At 44.5% G+C, this 22,386-nt stretch overlaps 1 pseudogene; it reads right to left on the bottom strand.

Annotated features, from left to right (window-relative positions):
• The window catches only part of LOC124018678, a 31,375-nt pseudogene that overhangs the window by 3,666 nt on the left and 5,323 nt on the right, over window positions 1–22,386 (bottom strand).

Genomic DNA, 22,386 nt, shown 5'->3' on the forward strand with positions numbered 1-22,386 from the left:
AAGGATAAGACACCCCCGGGACTTCTAATGGCAACTACAGAAGGATAAGACACCCCTGGGACTTCTAATGGCAACTACAGAAGGGTAAGACACCACCAGGACTTCTAATGGCAGCTACAGAAGGATAAGACACTCCCAGGACTTCTAATGGCAGCTACAGAAGGATAAGACACCCCCGGGACTTCTAATGGCAACTACAGAAGGATAAGACACCCCCGGGACTTCTAATGGCAACTACAGAAGGATAAGACACTCCTGGGACTTCTAATGGCAACTACAGAAGGATAAGACACCCCTGGGACTTCTAATGGCAACTACAGAAGGGTAAGACACCACCAGGACTTCTAATAGCAGCTATAGAAGGATAAGACACCACCAGGACTTCTAATGGCAGCTACAGAAGGATAAGACACCACCAGGACTTCTAATGGCAGCTGCAGAAGGATAAGACACCACCAGGACTAAATGTATATATTTTTGTCATTTAGCAGATACTCTTATCCAGAGCAACTTACAGGAACAATTACGGTTAAGTGTCTTGCTCAAGGGCACATCAGTCGATTTTTCAGCTAGTCGGCCTGGGGATTTGAACCAACAACATTTTGATTACTAGCCCAACGCTCTAAACGCTAGGCTATCTGCTGCACCAGGACCTCATATAGCAACAACAGAGGGACCAAGGCCCATATCCACAAAGCATCTCAGAGTAGGTATGCTGATCTACGATCAGCCCTCCCTGTTATTCAAGGCACAACTGGTCTTAGAACAGCACTTCTACTCTGAGACACTTTGTGGACACTTCTACTCTGAGACACTTTGTGGACACTTCTACTCTGAGACACTTTGTGGACACTTCTACTCTGAGACACTTTGTGGACACTTTGACACTTTGTGACACTTCTACTCTGAGACGCTTTGTGGACACTCCTAATCTGAGACACTTTATGGACACAGGCCCCAGATCAGTCACAATTATCAACTCGCACAGCAGATAGAAAACTAGGACAAAGGGCCCTGTTGAGAAAGGCACACGGTAGCAATTTTCTTTGCAACAGATAACATAATCTGCGTTCTTATTGGTTCAGGTGGTCTTTTCTGATACTTTTCCACCTACTGAATACGACCCAGGAGTTTTTCTTCTGGTCCTAGGGACAAGACACATCACAGAGCAGCCACTTTCATCTCCTTTGAGCCAGTCATGCTTCAAATAATGATGGCATGTCAGTCCCCACTGACTGACAAATTGTCCTCTTTAAATGTTGTCATATCCTTATGTCAAGAGTGTGTAAAAGTGTTCCTGATTCATTTAGGGAGTGTCTCTTTCTCTTTACAAATATGTTGGGAAATGGGTTCTATTGTAGAATGAGTCAAACGCAGCAGGTTAGAAAACTCTTTCATGTGGTAACCTGACAGTGACAGATTAAACACAGTGTGTGTGTTTGTGCCTGTGTGTGTGTGTCTGTGTGTCTGTGTGTGTGTGTGTGTGTGTGTGTGTGTGTGTGTGTGTGTGTGTGTGTGTGTGTGTGTGTGTGTGTGTGTGTGTGTGTGTGTGTGTGTGTGTGTGTGTGTGTGTGTGTGTGTGTGTGTGTGTGTGTGTGTATGCATGTGTGTGCGTGTGCGTGTGTGTGTGTCTCTCTCCCTAAGTGATTAAGGTTATCAGTGTACCAACCCTTTATTCCCTCTAGTCCCTGAGAGGCCTCTGCACACAGTGATTAAACACAGTGTGTGTGTGTGTGTGTGTGTGTGTGTGTGTGTGTGTGTGTGTGTGTGTGTGTGTGTGTGTGTGTGTGTGTGTGTGTGTGTGTGTGTGTGTGTGTGTGTGTGTGTGTGTGTGTGTGTGTGTGTGTGTGTGTTCCTGTTCTGCTCCCTGGCAGGCCTCGCCACACAGTGATTCAGCTGTCTATCAAACAGAGTCGATGGAGACATTTTGAAATGGAGAAATAGAGCAACCGACAGGTTAGTTTGACTCTGAATATCTCTATGTTATTTAGTCTTAGTTTAACTCTGAATATCTCCATGTTATTTAGTCTTAGTTTAACTCTGAATATCTCCATGTTATTTAGTCTTAGTTTAACTCTGAATATCTCCATGTTATTTAGTCTTAGTTTAACTCTGAATATCTCCATGTTATTTAGTCTTAGTTTGACTCTGAATATCTCCATGTTACTTAGTCTTAGTTTAACTTGGAAAATACCACCAGGAACGTGGTCTCCAGGAACGTGGTCTCCAGGAACGTGGTCTCCAGGAACGTGGTCTCCAAGAACGTGAGCTCCAGGAACGTGAGCTCCAGGAACGTGGTCTCCAGGAACGTGGTCTCCAGGAACGTGAGCTCCAGGAACGTGGTCTCCAGGAACGTGGGCTCCAGGAACGTGGTCTCCAGGAACGTGGTCTCCAGGAACGTGGTCTCCAGGAACGTGGTCTCCAGGAACGTGGGCTCCAGGAACGTGGTCTCCAGGAACGTGGGCTCCAGGAACGTGGGCTCCAGGAACGTGGTCTCCAGGAACGTGGTCTCTACACTGGATGACATACTTCCAACATCTCAAACTACTGAATGACTTTTTTTCTGTGTCGAAAGTTGAACTGGTACATACTAACATCTGTATCAGGACCCGTTTAAAGAACTGTGTGACTCTCTGAATCTCGCTCAATTAATTAATGCGCCTACAAGACCGAATCCCAGAGCACCTAACAAATCAATGCTATTGGACATGATTCTAATGAATACCCCTCAAATACACATCGACTGGGATATTCTGTAATGATGTCAGTGATCACTGTGCAATTACTTGTGTTAGAAATACAAACATGACCAAAGCCAAACCCTGTTAGACTAAAAAAAAAAAAAATTAAAAACAATTTTAAACAGTTTGATGAGCAAGTGTTCTTACATGATCTGTACCATAATATTGACAGAGTCTGATTCCCCATGTTGACACTGCCCGGGACTATTTTTCTTACATGATCTGTACCATAATATTGACAGGGTAAGTCTGATTCCCCATGTTGACACTGCCCGGGACTATTTTTCTTACATGATCTGTACCATAATATTGACAGAGTCTGATTCCCCATGTTGACACTGACCGGGACTATTTTTCTTACATGATCTGTACCATAATATTGACAGAGTCTGATTCCCCATGTTGACATTGCCCGGGACTATTTTTCTTACATGATCTGTACCATAATATTGACAGGGTAAGTCTGATTCCCCATGTTGACACTGACCGGGACTATTTTTGTATGAAATGTGTGATAAGCCCCTGTGGAAACAATTAGAATCAGTGGAAGGGACAATCCCTGGTTTTCAGATAACTTGGCAGAATGAATTAGAAAAATAAATATCTATTGGGCTCAAGCTAGATATACAAATACTGACTGGGCCTCATTCAGAGAGCTAAGAAACAAATGCACAGGATTGACCAGGAAGTCCAAATCAGATGACTATTTAAATGCAGTCACTGAGAACCTAAAAACCCTAAATTCTGGGCTAATCAGATGACTATTTAAATGCAGTCACTGAGAACCTAAACAACAAATGCAAGTTCTGGAAGCTAATCAGATGACTATTTAAATGCAGTCACTGAGAACCTAAACAACCCTACCAAGTTCTGGAAGCTAATCAGATGACTATTTAAATGCAGTCACTGAGAACCTAAACAACCCTACCAAGTTCTGGAAGCTAATCAGATGACTATTTAAATGCAGTCACTGAGAACCTAAACAACCCTACCAAGTTCTGGAAGCTAATCAGATGACTATTTAAATGCAGTCACTAAGCTAATCAGATCAGTGTTGATATAGGCCCTTATGTGAACCATTTTAAAGATAGCAGCTGGTATTATCACTGAACTTGTGGCTCACATTTTCAACTTGAGTCTCTTGACCAATTCCCTACCCAGCATTTGGGAATCAGCTTATGTCCTCCCACTGCTAAAGGGTGGAGATCCCTCAGAGGCTAATAACTACCATCCTGTCTCCAAAGTCCTTGATCTACTAATTTACAGGACAGTGTGTGTTTTTGGTTTTACTATCCTTGTGATCTACTCATTTACAGGACAGTGAGTTTTTGGTTTTACTATCCTTGTGGGGACCTGAAGTCCTTGATCTACTCATTTACAGGACAGTGTGTGTTTGGTTTTACTATCCTTGTGGGGACCTGAAGTCCTTGATCTACTCATTTACAGGACAGTGTGTGTTTTTGGTTTTACTATCCTTGTGATCTACTCATTTACAGGACAGTGTGTGTTTGGTTTTACTATCCTTGTGGGGACCTGAAGTCCTTGATCTACTCATTTACAGGACAGTGTGTGTTTTTGGTTTTACTGTCCGTGTGATCTACTCATTTACAGGACAGTGTGTTTTTGGTTTTACTATCCTTGTGGGGACCTGAAGTCCTTGATCTACTCATTTACAGGACAGTGTGTGTTTTTGGTTTTACTATCCTTGTGATCTACTCATTTACAGGACAGTGTGTGTTTGGTTTTACTATCCTTGTGGGGACCTGAAGTCCTTGATCTACTCATTTACAGGACAGTGTGTGTTTTTGGTTTTACTATCCTTGTGATCTACTCATTTACAGGACAGTGTGTGTTTGGTTTTACTATCCTTGTGGGGACCTGAAGTCCTTGATCTACTCATTTACAGGACAGTGTGGGTTTGGTTTTACTAACCTTGTGATCTACTCATTTACAGGACAGTGTGTGTTTTTGGATTTACTGTCCTTGTGATCTACTCATTTACAGGACAGTGTGTGTTTGGTTTTACTATCCTTGTGGGGACCTGAAGTCCTTGATCTACTCATTTACAGGACAGTGTGTGTTTGGTTTTACTATCCTTGTGATCTACTCATTTACAGGACAGTGTGTGTTTGGTTTTACTATCCTTGTGATCTACTCATTTACAGGACAGTGTGTGTTTGGTTTTACTATCCTTGTGATCTACTCATTTACAGGACAGTGTGTGTTTGGTTTTACTATCCTTGTGATCTACTCATTTACAGGACAGTGTGTATCCTTGTGATTCATTTACAGGACAGTGTGTTTTGGTTTTACTATCCTTGTGATCTACTCATTTACAGGACAGTGTGTGTTTTTGGTTTTACTATCCTTGTGATCTACTCATTTACAGGACAGTGTGTGTTTGGTTTTACTATCCTTGTGGGGACCTGAAGTCCTTGATCTACTCATTTACAGGACAGTGTGTGTTTTTGGTTTTACTATCCTTGTGATCTACTCATTTACAGGACAGTGTGTGTTTTTGGGTTTACTATCCTTGTGATCTACTCATTTACAGGACAGTGTGTGTTTGGTTTTACTATCCTTGTGATCTACTCATTTACAGGACAGTGTGTGTTTGGTTTTACTATCCTTGTGATCTACTCATTTACAGGACAGTGTGTGTTTGGTTTTACTATCCTTGTGGGGACCTGAAGTCCTTGATCTACTCATTTACAGGACAGTGTGTGTTTTTGGTTTTACTATCCTTGTGATCTACTCATTTACAGGACAGTGTGTGTTTTTGGGTTTACTATCCTTGTGATCTACTCATTTACAGGACAGTGTGTGTTTGGTTTTACTATCCTTGTGGGGACCTCCTTGATCTACTCATTTACAGGACAGTGTGTGTTTTTGGTTTTACTATCCTTGTGATCTACTCATTTACAGGACAGTGTGTGTTTGGTTTTACTATCCTTGTGGGGACCTGAAGTCCTTGATCTACTCATTTACAGGACAGTGTGTGTTTTTGGTTTTACTATCCTTGTGATCTACTCATTTACAGGACAGTGTGTGTTTGGTTTTACTATCCTTGTGGGGACCTGAAGTCCTTGATCTACTCATTTACAGGACAGTGTGTGTTTGGTTTTACTATCCTTGTGATCTACTCATTTACAGGACAGTGTGTGTTTTTGGTTTTACTATCCTTGTGATCTACTCATTTACAGGACAGTGTGTGTTTGGTTTTACTATCCTTGTGGGGACCTGAAGTCCTTGATCTACTCATTTACAGGACAGTGTGCGTTTTTGGTTTTACTATCCTTGTGATCTACTCATTTACAGGACAGTGTGTGTTTGGTTTTACTATCCTTGTGATCTACTCATTTACAGGACAGTGTGTGTTTGGTTTTACTATCCTTGTGATCTACTCATTTACAGGACAGTGTGTGTTTGGTTTTACTATCCTTGTGATCTACTCATTTACAGGACAGTGTGTGTTTGGTTTTACTATCCTTGTGATCTACTCATTTACAGGACAGTGTGTGTTTGGTTTTACTATCCTTGTGATCTACTCATTTACAGGACAGTGTGTGTTTTTGGGTTTACTATCCTTGTGATCTACTCATTTACAGGACAGTGTGTGTTTGGTTTTACTATCCTTGTGGGGACCTGAAGTCCTTGATCTACTCATTTACAGGACAGTGTGTGTTTTTGGTTTTACTATCCTTGTGATCTACTCATTTACAGGACAGTGTGTGTTTTTGGGTTTACTATCCTTGTGATCTACTCATTTACAGGACAGTGTGTGTTTGGTTTTACTATCCTTGTGATCTACTCATTTACAGGACAGTGTGTGTTTGGTTTTACTATCCTTGTGATCTACTCATTTACAGGACAGTGTGTTTTGGTTTTACTATCCTTGTGGGGACCTGAAGTCCTTGATCTACTCATTTACAGGACAGTGTGTGTTTTGGTTTTACTATCCTTGTGATCTTCATTTACAGGTTTTGTTTGGTTTTACTATCCTTGTGGGGACCTGAAGTCCTTGATCTACTCATTTACAGGACAGTGTGTGTTTTGGTTTTACTATCCTTGTGGGGACCTGAAGTCCTTGATCTACTAATTTACAGGACAGTGTGTGTTTTTGGTTTTACTATCCTTGTGATCTACTCATTTACAGGACAGTGAGTTTTTGGTTTTACTATCCTTGTGGGGACCTGAAGTCCTTGATCTACTCATTTACAGGACAGTGTGTGTTTTTGGTTTTATCCTTGTGATCTACTCATTTACAGGACAGTGTGTGTTTTTGGGTTTACTATCCTTGATCTACTCATTTACAGGACAGTGTGTGTTTGGTTTTACTATCCTTGTGATCCTATCTACTCATTTACAGGACAGTGTGTGTTTTGGTTTTACTATCCTTGTGATCTACTCATTTACTGGACAGTGTGTGTTTGGTTTTACTATCCTTGTGATCTACTCATTTACAGGACAGTGTGTGTTTTTGGTTTACTATCCTTGTGATCTACTCATTTACAGGACAGTGTGTGTTTGGTTTTACTATCCTTGTGATCTACTCATTTACAGGACAGTGTGTGTTTGGTTTTACTATCCTTGTGGGGACCTGAAGTCCTTGATCTACTCATTTACAGGACAGTGTGTGTTTTTGGTTTTACTATCCTTGTGATCTACTCATTTACAGGACAGTGTGTGTTTGGTTTTACTATCCTTGAACCTGTCCTTGATCTACTAATTTACAGGACAGTGTGTGTTTTTGGTTTTACTATCCTTGTGATCTACTCATTTACAGGACAGTGAGTTTTTGGTTTTACTATCCTTGTGGGGACCTGAAGTCCTTGATCTACTCATTTACAGGACAGTGTGTTTTTGGTTTTACTATCCTTGTGGGGACCTGAAGTCCTTGATCTACTCATTTACAGGACAGTGTGTGTTTTGGTTTTACTATCCTTGTGATCTACTCATTTACAGGACAGTGTGTGTTTGGTTTTACTATCCTTGTTTTACTATCCTTGATCTACTCATTTACAGGACAGTGTGTGTTTGGTTTTACTATCCTTGTGGGGACCTGAAGTCCTTGATCTACTCATTTACAGGACAGTGTGTGTTTTTGGTTTTACTATCCTTGTGATCTACTCATTTACAGGACAGTGTGTGTTTGGTTTTACTATCCTTGTGGGGACCTGTCCTTGATCTACTCATTTACAGGATCTTTTGATCATTTTACAGGACAGTGTGTCCTTGTTTTGTGTTTTTGGTTTTACTATCCTTGTGATCTACTCATTTACAGGACAGTGTGTTTTTGGTTTTACTATCCTTGTGGGGACCTGAAGTCCTTGATCTCATTTACAGGACAGTGTGTTTTTGGTTTTACTATCCTTGTGATCTACTCATTTACAGGACAGTGTGTGTTTTGGTTTTACTATCCTTGTGATCTACTCATTTACAGGACAGTGTGTGTTTGGTTTTACTATCCTTGTGATCTACTCATTTACAGGACAGTGTGTGTTTGGTTTTACTATCCTTGTCCTGAAGTCCTTGATCTACTCATTTACAGGACAGTGTGTGTTTTTGGTTTTACTATCCTTGTGATCTACTCATTTACAGGACAGTGTGTTTTTGGTTTTACTATCCTTGTGGGGACCTGAAGTCCTTGATCTACTCATTTACAGGACAGTGTGTGTTTGGTTTTACTATCCTTGTGGGGACCTGAAGTCCTTGATCTACTCATTTACAGGACAGTGTGTGTTTTTGGTTTTACTATCCTTGTGATCTACTCATTTACAGGACAGTGTGTGTTTGGTTTTACTATCCTTGTGATCTACTCATTTACAGGACAGTGTGTGTTTGGTTTTACTATCCTTGTGGGGACCTGAAGTCCTTGATCTACTCATTTACAGGACAGTGTGTGTGTGTTTGGTTTTACTATCCTTGTGATCTACTCATTTACAGGACAGTGTGTGTTTGGTTTTACTATCCTTGTGATCTACTCATTTACAGGACAGTGTGTGTTTGGTTTTACTATCCTTGTGGGGACCTGAAGTCCTTGATCTACTCATTTACAGGACAGTGTGTGTTTTTGGTTTTACTATCCTTGTGATCTACTCATTTACAGGACAGTGTGTGTTTGGTTTTACTATCCTTGTGGGGACCTGAAGTCCTTGATCTACTCATTTACAGGAAAGTGTGTGTTTGGTTTTACTATCCTTGACCAGTGGGGACATTTCACCAGTCCCCACAAGGAAAACCTGGACCAGTGGGGAAATTTCACCAGTCCCCACAAGGAAAAAGCCTGTTTTAGGCTGAGGGGTTAGATTTAGGGTTACAATTAGGGTTAGGGTCAGAATTAGGGGTTAGGTTTAGGATTTAGGTGTTAAGGTTAGGTTAAGGGGTCGTCACTTCCTGTTGAACATTTCCTGTTGACGCAGGAACGAGGGAGAGCTCGGTTTGTTGTTTTGAAAAGATTGTTGTTTTGAAAGTGTATTTGAAAGTTTCTTAGTTGCTAGCTAACTATTTAGTACGGATCCTTGGCATCAGTTGCTGGGACTGCTACTCTCTGTCCAGTGATCCTGCATACCAGGGCCGGGTTTGAGGAGCTATTTGGCATAGCAGCTAACCTAGCTGCTAGCTAGCTGCCTATCAAGCTAGCGGGAATTCTTGAGGGCTTGTAAGCAGCCCGCTATGCGGTTAGCCATTGTGGTTGGGACTGAGGACTGTCCCAGGTTTGTGGCTGTCGAGAGCCCTTTTCCAGTCCTGTGGGAGCTGTTTTCCTGTTTTCCAACAACAGATTGTCCAGTCCTGTGGGACTGGAAAAGCTGTTTGTTGTGTTCAATCTTCCCTATGACCTGTTCTGTCTGGAACTGTGAGGAGTAACAGCCTAACATATGTTGCCATGACAAAGACCAACGCCGGCTGGAGGACCGTTAAACAAAGAAAAATGCTTCTACAAGCAGTTGTTACAAACAACAAGAAAATAGCTTCAAGTGTTTTGTCCAAATTCAATGAATAAAATAATGGACGACCTGACCAGAGAGGTCCAGGACCTGAAAACAGTTTGTAGTTCTCCCAGGGTCTCAGCTCGATGAGTTTAAACAGGAAAATGGCAGATGACAGCAATCTGTAAGTCACTGAGAGAGGACATCAGTTCTGTGTGTGAATCCATGATAACAATGACAAATAAATCAGACTACCTCAAGGGAAAATCAAGGCAGAACAACATGGTTGTGGACAGAATTGCAGAATATCCACATGACACCTGGACGGTGTCTGAGGACAACGTGAGGAAAATGAATGAACTTGAAGATGGACCACAGGGAGATGGAGGTGGAGCGCTCCCACAGGACTGGAAAATCCACCACCGGCCCAGGTGACAGGCCCAGACCGATAGTGGTCAGGTTCCTGAGGTTCAAGGACAAGGTGGCTGTCCTGGAAAGAGCCAAGAACTAGAGAGGAACGTGTATTTTCCTCAACGAGGACCATCCTGAAGCTGTGCGTCAGAAGAGGAAAGAACTGATCCCAGCCATGAAAGCTGCCAGAGCGCGTAGAGACATGTCTTATATCCGCTATGACAAGCTCATTATCCACCCTCTCTATGACAGACTCACTATCCACCCTCCCTATGACAGGCTCACTATCCACCCTCTCTATGACAGGCTCACTATCCACCCTCCCTATGACAGGCTCCCTATCCACCCTTCCTATGACAGGCTCACTATCCACTCTTCCTATGACAGGCTCACTATCCACCCTCCCTATGACAGGCTCACTATCCACCCTCCCTATGACAGGCTCATTATCCACCCTCCCTATGACAGGCTTATTATCCACCCTCCCTATGACAGGCTCATTATCCACCCTCCCTATGACAGGCTCACTATCCACCCTCCCTATGACAGGCTCACTATCCACCCTCCCTACGACAGGCTCATTATCCACCCTCCCTATGACAGGCTCATTATCCACCCTCCCTATGACAGGCTCACTATCCACCCTCCCTATGACAGGCTCACTATCCACCCTCCTATGACAGGCTCATTATCCACCCTCCCTATGACAGGCTCATTATCCACCCTCCCTATGACAGGCTCACTATCCACCTCCCTATGACAGGCTCACTATCCACCCTCCCTATGACAGGTTTATTATCCACCATCCCAATGACAGGCTCATTATCCACTCTCCCTATGACAGGCTCACTATCTACCCTCCCTATGACAGGCTCATTATCCACCCTCCCCTATGACAGGCTCATTATCCACCCTCCTTATGACAGGCTCATTATCCACTCTCCCTGACAGGCTCATTATCCACCCTCCTTATGACAGGCTCATTATCCACCCTCCCTATGACAGGCTCATTATCCACCCTCCCTATGACAGGCTCATTATTCATCCTCCCTATGACAGGCTCATTATCCACCCTCCCTATGACAGGCTCATTATCCACCCTCCCTATGACAGGGTCATTATCCACCCTCCTTATGACAGGCTCATTATCCACCCTCCTTATGACAGGCTAATTATCCACCCTCCCTATGACAGGCTCATTATCCACCCTCCTTATGACAGGCTCATTATCCACCCTCCCTATGACAGGCTCATTATCCACCCTCCCTATGACAGGCTCATTATCCACCCTCCTTATGACAGGCTCATTATCCACTCTCCCCATGACAGGCTCATTATCCACCCTCCCTATGACAGGCTCATTATCCACCATCCCTATGACAGGCTCATTATCCACTCTCCCTATCAGGCTCTATCTACCCTCCCTATGACAGGCTCATTATCCACCCTCCCTATGACAGGCTCATTATCCACCCTCCCTATGACAGGCTCATTATCCACCCTCCCTATGACAGGCTCATTATCCACCCTCCCTATGACAGGCTCACTATCCACCCTCCCTATGACAGGCTCATTATCCACCCTCCCTATGACAGGCTCATTATCCACCCTCCCTATGACAGGCTCATTATCCACCCTCCCTATGACAGGCTCATTATCCACCCTCCCTATGACACGGCTCATTATCCACCCTCCCTATGACAGGCTCACTATCACCCTCCCTATGACAGGCTCATTATCCACCTCCCTATGACAGGCTCATTATCCACCCTCCCTATGACAGGCTCACTATCCACCCTCCCTATGACAGGCTCATTATCCACCCTCCCTATGACAGGCTCATTATCCACCCTCCCTATGACAGGCTCATTATCCACCCTCCCTATGACAGGCTCATTATCCACCCTCCCTATGACAGGCTCATTATCCACCCTCCCTATGACAGGCTCATTATCCACCATCTCCCTATGACAGGCTCATTATCCACCCTCCCTATGACAGGCTCATTATCCACCCTCCCTATGACAGGCTCATTATCCACCCTCCCTCAGGCCTATCCACCTCCCTATGACAGGCTCATTATCCACCCTCCCTATGACAGGCTCATTATCCACCCTCCCTATGACAGGCTCATTATCCACCCTCCCTATGACAGGCTCATTATCCACCCTCCCTATGACAGGCTCATTATCCACCCTCCCTATGACAGGCTCATTATCCACCCTCCCTATGACAGGCTCATTATCCACCCTCCCTATGACAGGCTCATTATCCACCCTCCCTCCCATGACATGAGCTCATTATCCACCACTCCCTATGACAGGCTTTCCTAAGGAAATAGCATTATCCACCAAAACCAATCCCTATGACAGGCTCACTTATCCACCTCCCTCCCAGAAGCCTGGAAGGGATGAAGTGTTGTGGTTGCAATCTGCCTCATGTAAAGCCTATGGGTTCGTTATAGCCTCAACCAGTATCCAAATAATGCATAGTGTATGTGATATAAACACACACACCAATTGATTAATGATTGATTCATTTGTTTGATCTTTTCCATATTATGTCTATCTCTGGGAAGATACCTCCAATGTTTTGATAAACATGCACCTGTTTAAGAAACTGACTGTTGTAACTGTTCAGGCTCCATGGATTGATGAGGAAATGAAAAACTGTCTGGTTGAAAGAGATGGGAAAAGGAGTGGCTAATAAATCTGGCTGCACATCTGACTGGCTGACTTACTGCAAATTAAGAAATGATGTGACTAAACTCAACAACAAAAAATAAGAAACTGTATTATGAAGCCAAGATCAATCATATAAAGAATGAAGGAAAACAACTTAAATGAAATTATGGGCAGAAAGACAAATTCCACTCCACCTTTTATTGAATCAGATGGCTTATTCATCACAAAACCATTTGATGTTGGCAATTATTTTAATGATTATTGGCAAAGTGGGCAAACTTAGGCAGGAAATACCAACAACGAACGGAGAGACATCGTATTCATGCATAAAAACAACAAATAATGAAAGAAAAGCATTGCAAGTTTGAATGTTGTAAAGTTAGAGTGGGAGAGGTGGAAAAAGTATTGCTCATGATAAAAATGACAAACCTGGCATTGACAACTTAGATGGAAAGCTACTGTGGATGGTAGCTGACTCTATAGCCACTCCTATCTGTCATATCTTTAATCTGAGCCTAGAGGAAAGTCTTTGTCCTCAGGCCTGGAGGGAAGCCAATGTAATTCCGCTACCCAAGAGTGGTAAAGCAGCCTTTACTGGTTCTAACAGCAGACCTATCAGCTTGCTGCCAGCTCTCAGCAAACTGTTGGAAAAAATTGTGTTTGACCAAATACAATGCTATTTCTCTGTAAACAAATGAACAACAGACTTTCAGCATGCTTATAGAGAAGGGCACTCAACATGTACTGCACTGACACAAATGACTGATGATTGGTTGAAATAAATTGATAATAAAGTGATTATGGGAGATGTACTGTTAGATTTCAGTGCAGCCTTTGATATTATTGACCATAACCTGTTGTTGAGAAAACGTATATGTTATGGCTTTACAACCTCTGCCTTATTGTGGATTCAGAGCTATCTATCTAATAGAACTCAAAGGGTTTTCTTTAATGGAAGCTTCTCTAATGTCAAACATGTAAAGTGTGGTGTACCGCAGGGCAGCTCTCTAGGCCTTCTACTCTTTTCTATTTTTAGCTATGACCTGCCACTGGCATTAAAACAAGCATGTGTGTCCATGTATTCTGATAATTCAACCATATACACATCAGCAACCACAGCTAATTAAGTCACTGAATCCCTTAACAAAGAGTTGCAGTCTGTTTTGGAATGGGTGGTCAGTAATAAATTGGTCCTGAACATCTCTAAAATTAATAGTGTTCTATTTGGTACAAATCCTTCCCTAAGTTCTAGACCTCAGATGAATCTGGTAATGAAGGGTGTGGATGTTGAACAAGTTGAGGAGACTAAATTGTGTGGATGTTGGTCATGGTCAAAACTTATAGATTTAATAGTTGTTAAGATGGGGAGAGGTCTGTCCTTAATAAAGAGATGCTCTGCTTTTTGACACCACATTCCAAAAAGCAAGTCCTGCAGGCTATAGTTTTGTCTTATCTTGATTATTGTCCAGTCTTGTGGTCGAGTTCTGCAAGGAAAGACCTAGTTAAGCTGCAGCTGACCTAGAACAGAGCGGCAAGTCTTGCTCTTCATTATAATCAGAGGGCTGATATAAATACTATGCAGACCAGTCTCTCTTGGCTAAGAGTTGAGGAGAGACTGACTGCATCACTTCTTATTTTTGTAAGAATCATTAATGTGTTGAAAATCCCAAATTGTTTGCCGCCTGCTACCGACCCCCCTCAGCTCCCAGCTGTGCCCTGGACACCATTTGTGAATTGATCGCCCCCCATCTAGCTTCAGAGTTTGTTCTGTTAGGTGACCTAAACTGGGATATGCTTAACACCCCAGGATATTGACCCCATCCCGTCAGTTGAGGATGCCTGGTAATTATTTAAAAGTAACTTCCTCACCATTTTAGATAAGCATGCTCCATTCAAAAAATGCAGAACTAAGAACAGATATAGCCCTTGGTTCACTCCAGACCTGACTGCCCTCGACCAGCACAAACACATCCTGTGGCGGACTGCATTAGCATCGAATAGTCCCCGCGATATGCAACTGTTCAGGGAAGTCAGGAACCAATACACGCAGTCAGTCAGGAAAGTCAAGACCAACTTCTTCAGGCAGAAATTTGCATCCTGTAGCTCTAACTCCAAAAAGTTCTGGGACACTGTGAAGTCCATGGAGAACAAGAGCACTTCCTCCCAGCTGCCCACTGCACTGAGGCTAGGTAACACGGTCACCACCAATAAATCTATGATTATCGAAAACTTCAACAAGCATTTCTCAACGGCTGGCCATGCCTTCCTCCTGGCTACTCCAACTTCGACCAACAACTCCCCCCCCCCCGCAGCTACTCGCCCAAGCCTCTCCAGGTTCTCCTTTACCCAAATCCAGATAGCAGATGTTCTGAAAGAGCTGCAAAACCTGGACCCGTACAAATCAGCTGGGCTTGACAATCTGGACCCTCTATTTCTGAAACTATCCGCCGCCATTGTCGCAACCCCTATTACCAGCCTGTTCAACCTCTCTTTCATATCGTCTGAGATCCCCAAGGATTGGAAAGCTACCGCAGTCATCCCCCTCTTCAAAGGGGAGACACCCTAGACCCAAACTGTTACAGACCTATAGCCATCCTGCCCTGCCTATCTTAGGTCTTCGAAAGCCAAGTCAAGAAACAGGTCACTGACCATCTCGAATCCCACCGTACCTTCTCCGCTGTGCAATCTGGTTTCCGAGCCGGTCACGGGTGCACCTCAGCCACGCTCAAGGTACTAAACAATATCATAACCGCCATCGATAAAAGACAGTACTGTGCATCCGTCTTCATCGACCTGGCCAAGGCTATCGACTCTGTCAATCACCATATTCTTATCGGCAGACTCAGTAGCCTCGGTTTTTCTAATGACTGCCATGCCTGGTTCACCAACTACTTTGCAGACAGAGTTCAGTGTGTCAAATCGGAGGGCATGTTGTCCGGTCCTCTGGCAGTCTCTATGAGGGTGCCACAGGGTTCAATTCTCGGGCCGACTCTTTTCTCTGTATATATTAATGATGTTGCTCTTGCTGCGGGCGATTCCCTGATCCACCTCTACCCCAACGACACCATTCTGTATACTTCCGGCCCTTCCTTGGACACTGTGCTATCTAACCTCCAAACAAGCTTCAACGCCATACAACACTCCTTCTGTGGCCTCCAACTGCTCTTAAACGCTAGCAAAACCAAATGCATGCTTTTCAACCGTTCGCTCTCTGCACCCACACGCCCGACTAGCATCACCACCCTGGATGATTCTGACGCAGAATATGTGGACATCTATAAGTACCTAGGTGTCTGGCTAGACTGTAAACTCTCCTTCCAGACTCATATCAAACATCTCCAATCTAAAATCAAATCTAGTGTGGGCTTTCTATTCCGCAACAAAGCCTCCTTCACTCACGCCGCCAAACTTACCCTAGTAAAACTGACTATCCTACCGATCCTCGACTTCGGCGATGTCATCTACAAAATAGCTTCCAATACTCTACTAAGAAAACTGGATGCAGTTTATCACAGTGCCATCCGTTTTGTTACTAAAGCACCTTCTACCACCCACCACTGCGACCTGTATGCTCTAGTCGGCTGGCCCTTGCTACATATTCGTCGCCAGACCCACTGGCTCCAGATCATCTACAAGTCCATGCTAGGTAAAGCTCCGCCTTATCTCAGTTCACTGGTCACGATGGCAACACCCACCCGTAGCACGCGCTCCAGCAGGTGTATCTCACTGATCATCCCTAAAGCCAACTCCTCATTTGGCCGCCTTTCGTTCCAGTTCTCTGCTGCCTGTGATTGGAGCGAATTGCAAAAATCATTGAAGTTGGAGACTTTTATCTCCTCACCAACTTCAAACATCTGCTATCTGAGCAGCTAAACGATCCCTGCAGCTGTACATAGTCTATCGGTAAATAGCCCACCCAATTTACCTACCTCATCCCCATACTGTTTATATTTATTTACTTTTCTGCTCTTTTGCACATCCGTATCTCTACCTGTACATGACCATCTGATCATTTATCACTCCAGTGTTAATCTGCAAAATTGTAATTATTCGCCTACCTCCTCATGCCTTTTGCACACAATGTATATAGACTCTCTTTTTTCTACTGTGTTATTGACTTGTTAATTGTTTACTCCATGTGTAACTCTGTGTTGTCTGTTCACACTGCTATGCTTTATCTTGTTCAGGTGGCAGTTGTAAATGAGAACTTGTTCTCAACCAGCCTACTTGGTTAAATAAAGGTGAAATAAAAAAAGAAATACAATAAATAATACTTACACACAGCTTTAACACACACACTTACCCCACCAGACATGCCACCAGGGGTCTTTTCACAGTCCCCAAATCCAGAACAAATTCAAGAACGTACGGTATTATATAGAGACATTATTGCATGTAACTCCGTTCCATCTCATATTGCTCAATCAACAGCAAACCTTCAAAAAACAGATAAAGCAACACCTCACATCACCTCTCCCCTATTTGACCTAGATAGTTTGTGTGTATTGATATGAAGGATACGTTTTGCCTTTTTAAATTCATGTTGTTCTGTCCTTGAGCTGTTCTGGTCTATTAATGTTCTGTATTATGTCATGTTTCATGTTCTGTGTTGGACCCCAGGAAGAGGAGCTGCTGATTTTGCTACAGCTAATGGGCATCTTCATATAATACCACATACCAAAGAGGAGAGGTTAGATAAATAGGATATTGAATGGGAATCAATTGTTTGGTCCCCACAATGATAGTAAAATAAACGTGTGAGTGTGTGTTCTCGCGCACATGGGTGTTTAAACTTACCCTGGGTCCTGTTTTCTCCATATAGCCCTCCTTCAGAAAGTTGCGGGTCAATTTGGGCATCAGCTGAAAAATATGATTAAATGCAGAGTGCTATTGTATGTGTACTTGTATGCGTCCGTGTGTGTGTGTGTACTCACCTCCGCATCATTAGCCCCTGGGAAGGCCACCTTTAGATAGTGGAGCTGGATGGCCCTTATAGAGTTGAACCAGTCTACTATATCCTGATGGGGGGGGGGAAGAGAGAGAGAGAGGAGGAGTGAGCTACCTTGCTGAATTGATCCATGCACATCCACATACAGTGACAGACACCCCCACACAGCTACCTTGCTGAATTGATCCATGCACATCCACATACAGTGACAGACACCCCCACACAGCTACCTTGCTGAATTGATCCATGCACATCCACATACAGTGACAGACACCCCCACACAGCTACCTTGCTGAATTGATCCATGCACATCCACATACAGTGACAGACACACAGCTACCTTGCCGTTGTCGTGGTAGAGGAAGATGTTTCTGGTGTTGTAGTCTTTCAGGTAGGTGATCTGTAGTCCGTTGGGGTTACCTATCTTCTCTGGCTGGAAGGCTGCGTTGATAGAGTCCACCTTGATCACCGCTTTAGGCTCCTTGGCCTAGAGAGAGGGGAGGGACAGAGAGACTTAGGGGTGGTGGAGGGGAGGGAGAGAGAGAGTTAGAGGTTGTGGAGGGGAGGGAGAGAGAGAGTTATGGGTGGTGGAGGGAGGGACAGAGAGAGTTATGGGTGGTGGAGGGGAGGGACAGAGAGAGTTATGGGTGGTGGAGGGGAGGGACAGAGAGAGTTAGGGTGGTTCAGGAGAGGGAGAGAGAGTTAGGTGGTGGAGGGGAGGGACAGAGAGAGTTAGGGGTGGTGGAGGGGAGGGAGAGAGAGTTATGGGTGGTGGATGGGAGGGACAGAGAGAGTTAGGGGTGGTGGAGGGGAGGGAGAGAGAGTTATGTGTGGTGGAGGGGAGGGACAGAGAGAGTTAGGGGTGGTGGAGGGGAGGGAGAGAGAGTTAGGTGGTGGAGGGGATGGAGAGAGAGAGTTAGAAGTGGTGGAGGGGAGGGACAGAGATAGTTAGAGGTGGTGGAGGGGAGGGACAGAGAGAGAGAGATAGGGGGTGAGAGGGGAGGGAGAGAGAGAGTTAGGGGGTGAGAGGGGATGGAGAGAGAGAGTCAGGGAGGGGTGAGAGGGGATGGAGAGAGAGAGTTAGGGGGTGACAGGGAGGGATAGAGAGAGTTAGGGGGTGAGAGGGGAGGGAGAGAGAGAGAAAGGGGTGAGAGAAAAGGGAGAGAGAGAGAGAGTTAGGGGGTGAGAGGGGAGGGATAGAGAGAGTTTGAGGGGGTGAGAGGGGAGGGAGAGAGAGAGTTATGGGGGGTGAGAGGGGATGGAGAGAGAGAGTTAGGGTGAGAGGGGAGGGATAGAGATAGTTAGAGGTGGTGGAGGGGAGGGACAGAGAGAGTTAGGAGGTGAGAGGGGAGGGAGAGAGAGTTAGGGGGTGAGAGGGGAGGGAGAGAGAGAGTTAGGGGGTGGGAGAGGGGAGGGAGAGAGAGAGAAAGGGTGAGAGAAAAGGAGAGAGAGAGAGAGAGTTAGGGGGGGTGAGAGGGGAGTGATAGAGAGAGTTTGAGGGGGTGAGGGGGAGGGAGAGAGAGAGTTATGGGGGGTGAGAGGGATGGAGAGAGAGAGTTAGGGGTGAGAGGGGAGGGATAGAGAGAGTTAGGGGAGGTGGAGAGGAGAGGGGAGAGAGAGAGTTAGAGGTGAGAGGGGAGGGAGAGAGAGAGAAAGTTAGGGGGTGAGAGGGGGATGGAGAGAGAGAGTTAGGGGGTGAGAGGGGATGGAGAGAGAGTTGGGGGGGTGAGGGGGAGGGAGAGAGAGAGAGAGTCATGGGGGTGAGAAGGAAGGAGAGAGAGAGAGTTAGGGGAGTGAGAGGGGAGGAGAGAGAGAGAGTTAGTGAGAGGGGAGGGAGAGAGAGAGAGTTAGGGGGTGAGAGGGGAGGGAGAGAGAGAGTTAGGGGGTGAGAGCGGAGGGAGAGAGAGAGTTAGGGTGGAGAGAGGGGAAGGAGTTAGAGAGTTAGGGGTGGAGAGAGGGGAGGGAGAGTTAGGGGTGATGGAGGGGGATGGAAAGAGGAGGACAGAGGGGTGGTGTAGGGACATTGGAGGGTAAGGTGGCAGGTAAGGTGTGGGATGGGAGGCTGGAAGGGGGAGTGGAGGTAAGGTGTAGAGAGGGGTAGGGTGCACCCGGTGGAGGAGCTGCACATCTTTGTTGACACAAGCACCCACTTTGCCTATTATGAATAATACTTTGCCAACAGTAGTTACTGTATATGCTAAGGACTCATTGGTGGGGGGATTAGCACTTAGAAGGGGAACAAATGGGCTCCAACATCTTAAGTGGAACGAACACAAGAGTAATTTAGACAAGTTGGTTTAATCCTTTTCAGATCCCCAGGAGGCAGACCTGGACATCTGATAGACTACAGAACTCTCCAAGTTCAACCCAATTGGTAGGTTTCATGACAACTACAACTAAACACTTCCCCAGGCAATCGCCTCGACTCACAGTAGCACCCACACTGTATCACAAACACTCACTCACACATTCACACTCAATCCCCTTTCACCGTTGTAAATGCAAGTGAAATACTTTCTGGAAGCCAGAAGAGTTAGGTATTAGACACAAAGTTACTTCACAAAGTTTACTGTGACAACTGCAGTACTTAGCACAGGATTGGTCTCTAATTTGTTTAGTACTTTTAAACTGAGACAGAGAGTTGAGGGGGAGAGAGAGTTGTCTGAACCTGCTGTATTGTAACGTGGCAGACCTTCCTGTGACTCAGTGGTTAGGAAGGTGTGTGTGTGTGTGTCCTACAGGGTAGGGCAGGCTGCAGAAAAGTATCAAAGCTAAAAGAGTTTGTCTCAGTATTTATATGATTATAACAGGGCACTCAGAATGTATTCAGACCCCTTGGCTTTTTCCACATTTTGTTACGTCACAGCCTTATTATAAAAATAATTAAATGACTTGTTTACCTTTTTTAATCTCCACACAATACCCCATAATGACATCACAATACCCCATAATGACATCACAATACCCCATAATGACATCACAATACACCATAATGACATCACAATACACCATAATGACATCACAATACCCCATAATGACATCACAATACCCCATAATGACAAAGAAAATTGTTTGTTACATGTTTGTAAATGTATTTAAAAAAATACACAATATGACACATTTACATAAGTATTCAGACCCTTTACTAAGGACTTTGTTGAAGCACCTTTGGCAGTGATTACAGCCTCGAGTCTTCTTGGATATGACGCTACAAGCTTGGCACAGCTGTATTTGGGGAGTTTCTCCTGCTCTTCTCTGCAGATCCTCTCAAGCTCTGTCAGGTTGGATGGGAGTGTCACTGCACAGCTATTTTCAGGTCTCTCCAGAGATGTTCAATCGGGTTCAAGTCCGGACTCTGGCTGGGCCACTCAAGAACATTCAGAGACTTGTCTAGAAGCCACTCCTGCGTTGTCTTGGCTGTGTGCATTGGTGTTGTTGTCCTGTTGGAAGGTGAACCTTCCCCCAGTCTGAGGTTCTGAGCACTGTGGAGCAGGTTTTCATCAAGGATCACTCTGTACTTTGCTCCGTTCATCTTTCCTCGATCCTGACTAGTCTCCCAGTCACTGCCACTGAAAAACATCTCCACAGCATGATGCTGTCACCACCATGCTTCACTGCAGGTTTCCTCCAGATGTGATGCTTGGCATTCAGACCAGAGCTTCTTGTTTCTCATGGTCTGAGTCCTTTAGGTGGCTGTCATGGCTGTCATGTGCCTTTTACTGAGGAGCTGCTTCCATCTGGCCATTCTACCATGAAGGCCTGATTGGTGGAGTGCTGCAGAGATGGTTGTCCTTCTGGAAGATTCTTCCAACTTCACAGAGGAACTCATCGGATTCTGGTTACCTACCTGACCAAGGCCCTTCTCCACCGATAACTCAGTTTGGCAGGCGGCCAGCTCTAAGAAGAGTCTTCTTTCCATTTAAGAATGAGAGAGACCACTGTGAGGCCACTGTGTTCTTGGGGACCTTCAATGCTGCAGAAATGTTTTGGTTCCCTTCCCCAGGTCTGTGCCGTGACACATCCTGTCTCTGAGCTCTACAGACAATTCCTTTGACCTCATGGCTTGGTTTTTGCTCTGACATGCACTGTGAACTGTGTGACCTTATATAGACAGGTGGTTGCCTTTCCAAATAATATTCAATCAATTGAATTTACCACATGTGGACTCAATCAAGTTGTAGAAAAACTTGAAGAAACAAAATTTACCTGAGTATCATAGCAACAGGTCTGAATACTTATGTAAATAAGGTATTTCAGTATTTTATTTGTAATGAATATACAAACAATTCTAAAAACCTGTTTTTGCTTTGTCATTATGGGGTATTGTGTATATTGATGAGGAAACATTTGAATTGAACCCATTTTAGAATAAGGCTGTAACGTAACAAAATGTGGAAAGTCAAGGGGTCTGAAAACTTTCTGTATGAAGAGAGTGTTTGTGAGATGAAGACAGCAATAAATAGTCAGACTTACATCATACTTGGTGAAGTATTTCAGTGTCCCCTCTCTTTCCGAGAGAACGAATCGTCGGTTGAGGAACTGACCGTTGTCCCGCCCCTTTTCATCAACATTCCATCCCTCGTTCCCTGTCAGTGACACAGTGACAAGCTTCTATCAGTGCATATATGTGTGTGTGTGTGTGTGAGTGTGTGTGTGTGATGCGTTGTGTGTGT

This window comes from Oncorhynchus gorbuscha, unplaced genomic scaffold (genome assembly GCF_021184085.1).
Source record: "Oncorhynchus gorbuscha isolate QuinsamMale2020 ecotype Even-year unplaced genomic scaffold, OgorEven_v1.0 Un_scaffold_561, whole genome shotgun sequence".
NCBI classification, from domain to species: Eukaryota; Metazoa; Chordata; class Actinopteri; order Salmoniformes; family Salmonidae; genus Oncorhynchus; species Oncorhynchus gorbuscha.